Here is a 9,057-nt window from a genome sequence, read left to right on the forward strand (position 1 = left end):
GACCTCTCATTTCTTCTCCTTATTTATTTTGTTGCTGTTTATAATGGGCCCCAAGGCCATCTCTGACATTGCAGTGTTCTTCTTCCACATTAAGGATGTTTTTAAAATTACCAAGATTATTGAGCCAACAGGCTGCTTTAATCAAAACCATGTTTCACTTGGTTTGGATGATTATGAATGGGCCTTGCACGGAAAAAGCCCTTTCTGCTGGGAGGACCATACCATCTAGTGGCCCCAGAGCTTCATCACACACAGCATCTTCCCAATATTCACTTGCTCCAAGCCTGCCTGGCAATTTGGCTCCCAATTATTTGCTTATTATAACTAACTTCAACTAAACAAATTGATAATGTTAATGGCTTCCCCTCCCCCTCCCCCTTCGGTTGATTGCTAAATAAATTCGTATAATTTATACCAGAGGAGATTATTGCTTTTATTGTTTTGGGTTCCCCCAAACCAATTATTAACAATCAGGACTATGTATCTCATTAAATTTAAATCAGGTCAAACCTATTTATCTAAGGCCTTTTCTGATTTACAGGAAGATGACTGCATTCCAGAGCATTTAAGATGTATTTCTGTGTATGTTTTTGTAGCATTGAAATCTATTAATGGTGATTTTTTTGTTCTGTATTTTCACCACAGCAAATACATTGTATTAAAAAAAATCCCTCAACTTTCCCACCGAAAACATTACTTTTTATGCCCAGGGATTTTATTTTTTTTTAATAAAATCACTACAGTTTTAGAACTGTAATTAAAGCCCTGAATAATAGATCACACATCTTTATCTGTTGTGTTTAAAAGGAAAAAAAAATAGCCCAAACTGTTCACATAATCCTGAATGCCTCATTTCCATAAAAAAGGTTTCTATACATATATTATTTACATTTTTAAACATGGTAATTCTTCCCTTTGTGGCATAAAATGTCTCTTTTCCACTGCAGCTACTGGAAAGCGACTGCTCACATCTGAAATGTTATCGTAATTTGCATCAGGAAACCCAACTGCAGACATTAAGGACTTGGGTGTGTTCAATTATGATTTTGCTGGAGGCTGTCCCTCATTTTAATGCTACACTCATTGAACTACCTTTCTGAAATCTAGCTGATACGGCTCACCACAGACATGCTTCACAACATCATTAGCTTTGCAAATGGCTTCATTTCAGTCAATGCAGACTTCAGTTTTTTTTGGCCAATTGTAAAATGGAAATTTGAAAAGGGGAAAAAAAAAAAAAGGAGGAAAAAAAAAGGAAAAAAAAAAACAGATGCACTTAAAACATGAAAAGAATTATTTATATGATAAAAATATATTTAGATTTTCAAAGCACAAGACTGAACAGAAGTGCTCTTTTTATGCTTTCTGAAGATGTTACTGTTAAAAGTCTTTCTACATCAGGCTTAATAAATCTGTAATGACATTTGATGGATTGATTTTTGTGTGGGTTTTTCTTTTCTTTCTTTTTTTTTTTTTCTTTTTTGCCTTTCTTTCTCTGCAGAGAAAGAAAAAGACTGACCTGGAGAGGCTGTGGGAGTGAAAAAAACCACAGGAATGTGCCTGTTTCAGTAAAACTCACGCAGGATTTCTACAAGCTCTTTTCCCTTCAATAATAATAATTTAGAGTAAGAAAAAGAGGGGGGGGGAAAGCAACACCACCACCCTGTGTTGGTTTCTCCCAGTTTTTCCCTCTCCCTCCTCTGGCTGTGGGGTTATTTGTGGGGTGGGGTACACACACATCCTGTCCCATCCATCCCATCCCATCCCAACCCATCCCATCCATCCCATCCCCATGCTGAGCACACCCCACGCTGCCTCCGACCTCTTCTCATTTTCTTAAAGTGATTTTTTTTTTTTTAAAGGAATATATTGCACACATTTCAAGAAACCCCTCTAGGGTAAAATAAAAAATATATATAGATGGCTAAAATAACAAATGAATCATAAAACTTGGAGATGGAAAAGGACTATTAGATCATCCAATTCATCTTGCTGTCTGCCAATACAGGTTTGCTCTGCTCCCCTGGGCTTTGTCTCGCCTCTCTGGCTGAACTCCAGCTCTGGGTCCTCTGCCCCTTCCCTGCAAGGCCCTGAATGGCTCAGGAATCTTTTACAGGGATGGGGCCAAATCCTGCCTGCAGGGAGGCTCACCTGCCCTCCCACCCCGGAGATTCCAGCGCCCCACAAAGCTGGAATTCACTGGGCTGGGAGGGGGTTTCACCTGCCTGTGGCATCCCCGGGCTGTGGGGCTGGGATTGGATCCACAGAGATCCTTATGGATCAGCAGAGATTCACAGGGATCAGTAGGGATCCACAGAAATCCACAGGAATCCCCAGGGATCATCAGGAATCCCCAGAGATCCACAGGGATCAGCAAGAACCCCCAGAAATCACCAGAGATCAGCAGGAATCCCCAGAAATCCACAGGAATCCCCAAAGACCCCCAGAAATTCCCAGAGATCCCCAGGGATCCACAGAAATCCCCAGAGATCCCCAGGGATCAGCAGGAATCCCCAAAAATCCCCAGGGATCAGCAGGAATCCCCAGGGAACACCAGGGATCCATGTCCCCCCTGTGCCAGAGCCCTGGTGCCCCCAGCTCAGCGTTCCCAAATCCTGGAGACCCCAAAGCAGCTGGAGGCAGCTCCCAGCAGCCTGGAGAGAGGCTCTGATTTATTCCAAGGGTTTGAACTCGCTCGCCTCCCTTTTCTTGTTATTTTAATTATTGGTGATTCACTCCAGCAGAAGAACAAACAAACAAACAAATAAAACCAACCCTTCAGCTTCTCAGATGGATGTTTTGGCTACAGGGCAGCTTTGAAAGCTGGTTCAGTTGTTTTTTGCTTTCTTTTTTTTTTTTTTTTTTTTTTTTTTCGCTGCTCCTCAAAACTGTCTTGATTTAATAAAAGTTAAATGTTTTCATAGGAAAATCAGGCTGGGTGGTTTGTGATTCTTTTATGTACAACACGAATATTACATTATTCAACAATTCAGGAATAAATTTAATTCTGCCTACCTTTGCTGGGTGTTTTACAGTGGGAATGGTCTGGCAGAGGGGCCGGGTGCTGAGCAGGGACCCCCAGGCTGCAGGAGGACACGAGGGGACAGCACCAGGGACGGGGCAGGCAGAGAGCAGAGCCTGGCACAGGGTGGGGACAGCCCAGGGGGGGAGGTGACACCTTCCTGAGACCACAGAGGGGCATCCCATCAATCCATGGAAATGTCTCCAAGCAGTGCCAGGAGGGGCTGCCAGGCTCTTCCCAGGAACACCTAGGCATGAGGAACAAGGACGGGATGAGGGGTGGAGCACGGTGGGATGAGGAACAAGGAACATCAACTGAACCAAGCAGGTTCCACCTCAACATCAGGACAAACCTTCTGTGGAGGGGGCAGAGCCTGGCACAGCTCCAGGGAGGGCGTGGATCCCCTGTGGAGACACCCCAGACCCACCTGGACGAGTTCCTGTGCCACCTGCTCCAGGGGGCTGGGTGATCCCATCCCATTCCCACCCCAATCCCATCCCAGTTCCATCCCAATCCCATCCCAGTTCCACCCCAATCCCATCCCAATCCCCTCCCAATCCCATCTCAATCCCCTCCCAGTCCCCTCCCAATCCCATCCCAATCCCATCCCAGTCCCCTCCCAGTCCCAGGCTGTGGTGTGTGACCCAGGATTTGCCCTGCAGGCTCCAAGCACACCTGGAGCTGGTGGCAGTTTCCTGCAGCCTGAGTGGTAACCTGGGCCAAGGCCTCTGCCAGCTCCTCTGCAGAACACACAAACCCTGAAATGTGAACTCTGTTCCCTGTCTGGAGGCCCTGGGCCCCTGGTGTGACCAGGCAGAGCAGGGTGCACCCCTGGGGTTGGGCATTTCAGGTGGCACTGCACCAAGGAAAGATTAAATTACATAAAAGACAGATTTCCCAGAGAAATCCACCTTAAATACATTTCTTTTTTTAGACATGGATGCCAGCTTTACGTTAATACTCAACTTTAATTTATAATGATGCAAGTACAGCTACATCTCATCAGTTTCCAGTCATGGCCCTCCACCAAAAAGTGCTTTTTGCTGTCCAGCTATCACTTATTTCTACTTTTAAAGCATTCAAAAGCAAATTCAGTCAATCTGGCTCTCTGAGTGAGCAGCCCAGCGGTGTGGGGCAGCTCAGGTGGGATTAAGGTGTCCTGAGAATGGGCTCTATAAATCCACTGCCAAAAATCATTAAGAAATCTTTAAAAAAATAAAAATCCACAACTAAAACCAAATCCAAAGCATTTCGTGCACCAGTGTATTCAATATTCCCCTTTTACTGACAAAAGCTGAACAGTGTCACAAGCATTAAAGAATTTTGTTTGCTTGTTTTTCCAAGCTAATAAAACACCAATAGCTCTGGCTAAACTCATCCAGAACATATTGAGGTTAAATTAACAAAAGGAGAAGCCCCTGAGCCCGGGCAAACAGCAATAATGCCTGGTTGGAGAAGGGGGAAATCACATTTTTATATGAAAAGTCCATCTGTAAGTAATTGTGCTAATGCTTTAAAGATGATCAGCTCAGGCTTTTGGACTCAAACAGGAAAACAACTCAAAATCTTATCAGGAAAGAGATTTTTCAACCTGAAAACAGATTCTGTCAAAATGTCAAAGGCCCAGATTTAGGTTCTGCCAAAAGAGACTTTAACAAGACCCACTTTGAAGAGAAACGCTGAGTTCAATTACCTTTGAACCTCACGAGGGAGAGCAGAAATCCAACCCCAAACAGTTTTCCTAAAGGAAACTGGAATTAAATAATGCCCAGTCTCATCCTCAGCCCCTCCACGAGCACACGGAGTGAACCCAACACCAGCGCGGGGCAGGTGTCCCACAGAGGTGGAAAAATCCCAAAAATGAGCCTGGAAATGTTCCCTGGAGAAGCCAGAGCCATCAGCTGGGAGCAGGAGCCATCCCAGAGGCAGGAAATATTGCTGCTGGAAAGGTGGGAGGTTTCAGGAGGTTCTGGTGGGAGGGGGCTGTAAAGAAACAGAAGGAAAAAAAAAAAATCAAGTTTGGTGAAAATGTATTTCAGCGTTAATTATCATTTCACTCAGTTCTGATCTTCTCTTTTCCCAAATTATTTATGCTCAACTTTGACATTAAAATTTCATTGGGTTTGCTCAGATCAACTTTATTTAGCAATGTTTAATTAGACTTTTGAGAGCATACATATATATATTAAAAATTCAGAACTACCCTAAACTGAAATGATATTTCATGACAAAATGTGATTTTTTTTTAATTTTTTTTTTTCTTTGCTTTAAGTGCAAGCTCTTTCCTGAATTTCCAGAATTATCAGTAAACCAAGGAGCCTCTGCTTTCCTTGGCTTCCATGGATAGCTCAGGCTCTGCCTTTTCACTCTTTCCCCCTTGTCCCAGCGAAGGGATGAAATCACAGCAAAGTTCTTTGTAATTATTCAACAAGACAAAAAAATCAGTAATTAGGTCATGACTTTCAGAGAGGATTAATGAAAACATTTTACATGAGCAAAATGAGTTTTAAATGCCAGCGTGCCCCACAATTATTTATGTGGCTGAATCTGCTCATGCAGAAGGCTCTGTCCTGGTGAAGTGTCCACGTTCAAACGCATCCCTTCGTAAATTGTGGGATCTCCAGCAGCCACAAATAACGTTTGCCAGCAGCTAAATCCTCTCGGTGGCAAAACATTCCAGGAGATATCGACGGGGAGAGGAGGAAAATCAGGGATAACCTTTCAGGATGGGGGGGTTTGCTGCCGTTCATCTCCCCGTCCTGGAGCTCCCGGGGATGATTCCCACACTGGGAATGGGCGGCTCGGCAGCGCCTTCCCCGCGGGGCTGCGCCGGGATCACCGGCTGCTCTTGGGTTCTTTGGGATCAATTCGGGAATTCGCAGCCACCGCCGCTCGGGACCGCGGCTCCGGCGCCGCCGCTTGGCCGACACCGCCACCTAACGCCGGGAGAGCGGCCCCGGGAGCGCCGGGCAGGGAACGGGAACGGGAATGGGAATGGGAACGGGAATGGGAGTGGGAACGGGAATGGGAGTGGGAACGGGAATGGGAACGGGAATGGGCACGGGAATGGGAGTGGGAACGGGAATGGGAACGGGCACGGGAACGGGAATGGGAACGGGAATGGGCACGGGAACGGGAATGGGAACGGGAATGGGCACGGGAACGGGAATGGGAACGGGAATGGGCACGGGAAAGGGAATGGGCACGGGAACGAGAATGGGAATGGGCACGGAGTCAGAGCCCTGGAACGGGAATGGGAATGGGGAACGGGAATGGGAACAGGAATGGGAATGGGAATGGGAACGGGAATGGGAACGGGAATGGGCACGGGAATGGGCATGGGCACGGGAATGGGCACGGGAACGGGAATGGGAACAGGAATGGAGCCCTGGAACAGGAATGGGAATGGGGAATGGGAATGGGCACGGGAATGGGAACTGGAACGGGAATGGGAATGGGAATGGGCACGGGAATGGGCACGGGAATGGGCATGGGCACGGGAATGGGCACGGGAATTGGAATGGGAATGGGAACAGGAATGGGAACGGGAACAAGGCCCTGGAAGGGGAATGGGAATGGGAATGAAGCCCTGGAATGGGAATGATGCCCTGGAGCCCTGGCACTGGGAATGATGCTTCAGAGCCCTGGCATGGGAACAGAGCTGCTGATGCCCCGGAGCCCTGGCACTGGGAATGTGTCCCTAGAGCCCTGCCCTGGCACTGGGAATGATGCTTCAGAGCCCTGGCATGGGAACAGAGCTGCAGAGCTCTGGGACAGGAATGTCGTTCCCAGAGCCCTGGTGTGGGAACGGGAATGGAGCTCCGGAGCCCTGGCGTGGAAATGGAGCTCCAGAGCCCTGCCCTGGCATTGGGAATGGTGTTCCCAGAGCCCTGGCACCGGGAACGATGCTGCAGTGCTTTTCCCCTGGCACCGGGAATGCTGCTCCCAGAGCCCTTCCCAGCCCCTGACCAGGCGGTGCCCCCGAGCGCTGGATTCTCTCGGGATGCAGCGCACACGGAGCCTCTGCACCCCCGGAGGCTCAGGGACATTTGAGAGATGCTAAAACAACCCGGGGGAGCTCCTGGATGGAGTCCTCAGTGCTGGGGAAAGGCATAAATGGAAGGGAAGCAAAGGGGGAAAACTTCTGGAGAGGGAATATTATTCCCAAAATCCAGATTTCCTGTCCTGCAGAAGGAGCTGGAGTGGATTGGGGTGCTTTGATTTCACACACAGACAGGATAAAAAGCTGCTGGGGCTGCCTGGGACAGCCCAGACAGAACTGATCCCACAGTGAGGGCGGGCTGGGAGGACACCTCACCTTCCCCTTGGATCCTTCAGGAAGGAGAGCCTGGGGCAGGAGGAGAAGCCTGAACCCAGAGCATTTTGTGTTTGGCAGTGCTCATCCCGGCAGCCTCCTCCATGGAATTCTGCTCCAGCTGCTCCCCCAGCTCCTGATTTTTGGTGCATTTCACACCTGACCCAGTCCTGGACTCTGTGTCCACCAAACTAAATAAAGCTCATCACACTCCTGACCCTCGTTCCAGATACCACGTGTCAAAACGGGCATTCTTGCAATTAGCACGTGATTACTCAATCTGCATAATTACACGTGGTAAATCAATCATGCTGCAGCCTGTTTGGAACTGCCAGATCTCATTTTCCTCAGTAATCCTGGATCATATGAATATCTTCAGTAGGAACTACTACTTTAGATGTTATGAATTAATATTAAGATGAAATTGAATTAAATGTACTGATTTTAATGTCATGAATGCACTCATAACTATTTTTTTCCCCTGAGAACCATCTGCAATTTAGAGACTTGCTAATCCTAATTAAATGCACTTTTCTCAAGTGTGTGCAAATGAACAGAGAAATCTGCTCGGGAAAGCACTTGCATATTTTCCATTTTCACAAAGGGGGAGAAGAAACTGTTTGGTAGTTTAATATTAGCTCTTCCTCCTCAGTGAGAACGAGTTGCTTCCTTGCAATTTCAGGACAGTCAGGGATGGATCTAAAGGGGAAATTTGCTAAAAGCAGAGAAAGAAGTGCTGGTGATGCTGCTCTGAACATCCACACCGGAGTTTAGCTATTTTGGACAGTGCTTGAAATCCCAAAATTCTGCTTGGAGGCAGCAAACAGAGCCTGGCACTCAGAGGTACCGAGCACACGGAATATTCTGTGCTGGTTCTCACCTTCAGCACTGGGGCTGCTCCTTGCTTTGAGCTTTGAGCTCAGTCCTGAGCAAGCAGGTCTGACCTGAAACAGCCCAGGGACCAGGGAGAGCAGGGCTCAGGCTGGCTGCAGAGCTCACAGCACCCTGCTGTCCCCTCCAGCAGTGCCACCCATCCCCGTGACCCCAGTGCCACCCAGCCCCGTGACCCCAGTGCCACCCAGCACTCACCACTCCATTTCCACAGCGTTCTGCCCTTCAGCTCCCACCTTTGGAAGGGTTCACCCTCCCCAGCAGAGCTGCTTTTGTTAAACCAAGAGCCAGGCTCAGCCTATTCCTACAAACCAGCCCAGCCTGGGCTCATTAGTGCCCCCTCATTAGTGCCCCAAATGGGGCTGGGGCATGCTGGGGCTCTCAGCAGGTGAAATCCCTCTCTCCCAAGGATGAGTTGCCTTGGACCAGCCTCCCCCAGGTGCCTTCCAAGCTGAGAATTTGAGTTTTGAGATGTGGTCAGAGGTGCTGGTGAGGTCTGGCACCTCGGGAGACCTAGAAAGTTTTGCAGAACATACTTGGTTTAAAAAAGGCAATAATAATTTAATGTCAATTATGAAGTCTCACAATAAAAACCACAATTAATGCTCCTCTCAATGTTATTATCACAAAAAAATGCGTTTAATAACTCAAGTTTCCTTTCTTGAAGGAAAATAACTGCAAGAGAAGAAAGCAGAAGTTTCTTCCTTATTTCAAGACAGATTTTCTGGGGAGTGACTCAGTATTTTCATGTAACTGAACATGAATTTGGATTTGCTTATTGGCAGCTTCTCCCTCTCCCCCAGCAATGCGAGGATGGTGAAAGGTCAAG

This window comes from Onychostruthus taczanowskii, unplaced genomic scaffold (genome assembly GCF_017590055.1).
Source record: "Onychostruthus taczanowskii isolate IOZ18803 unplaced genomic scaffold, ASM1759005v1 scaffold57, whole genome shotgun sequence".
In the NCBI taxonomy this organism is placed as follows: Eukaryota; Metazoa; Chordata; class Aves; order Passeriformes; family Passeridae; genus Onychostruthus; species Onychostruthus taczanowskii.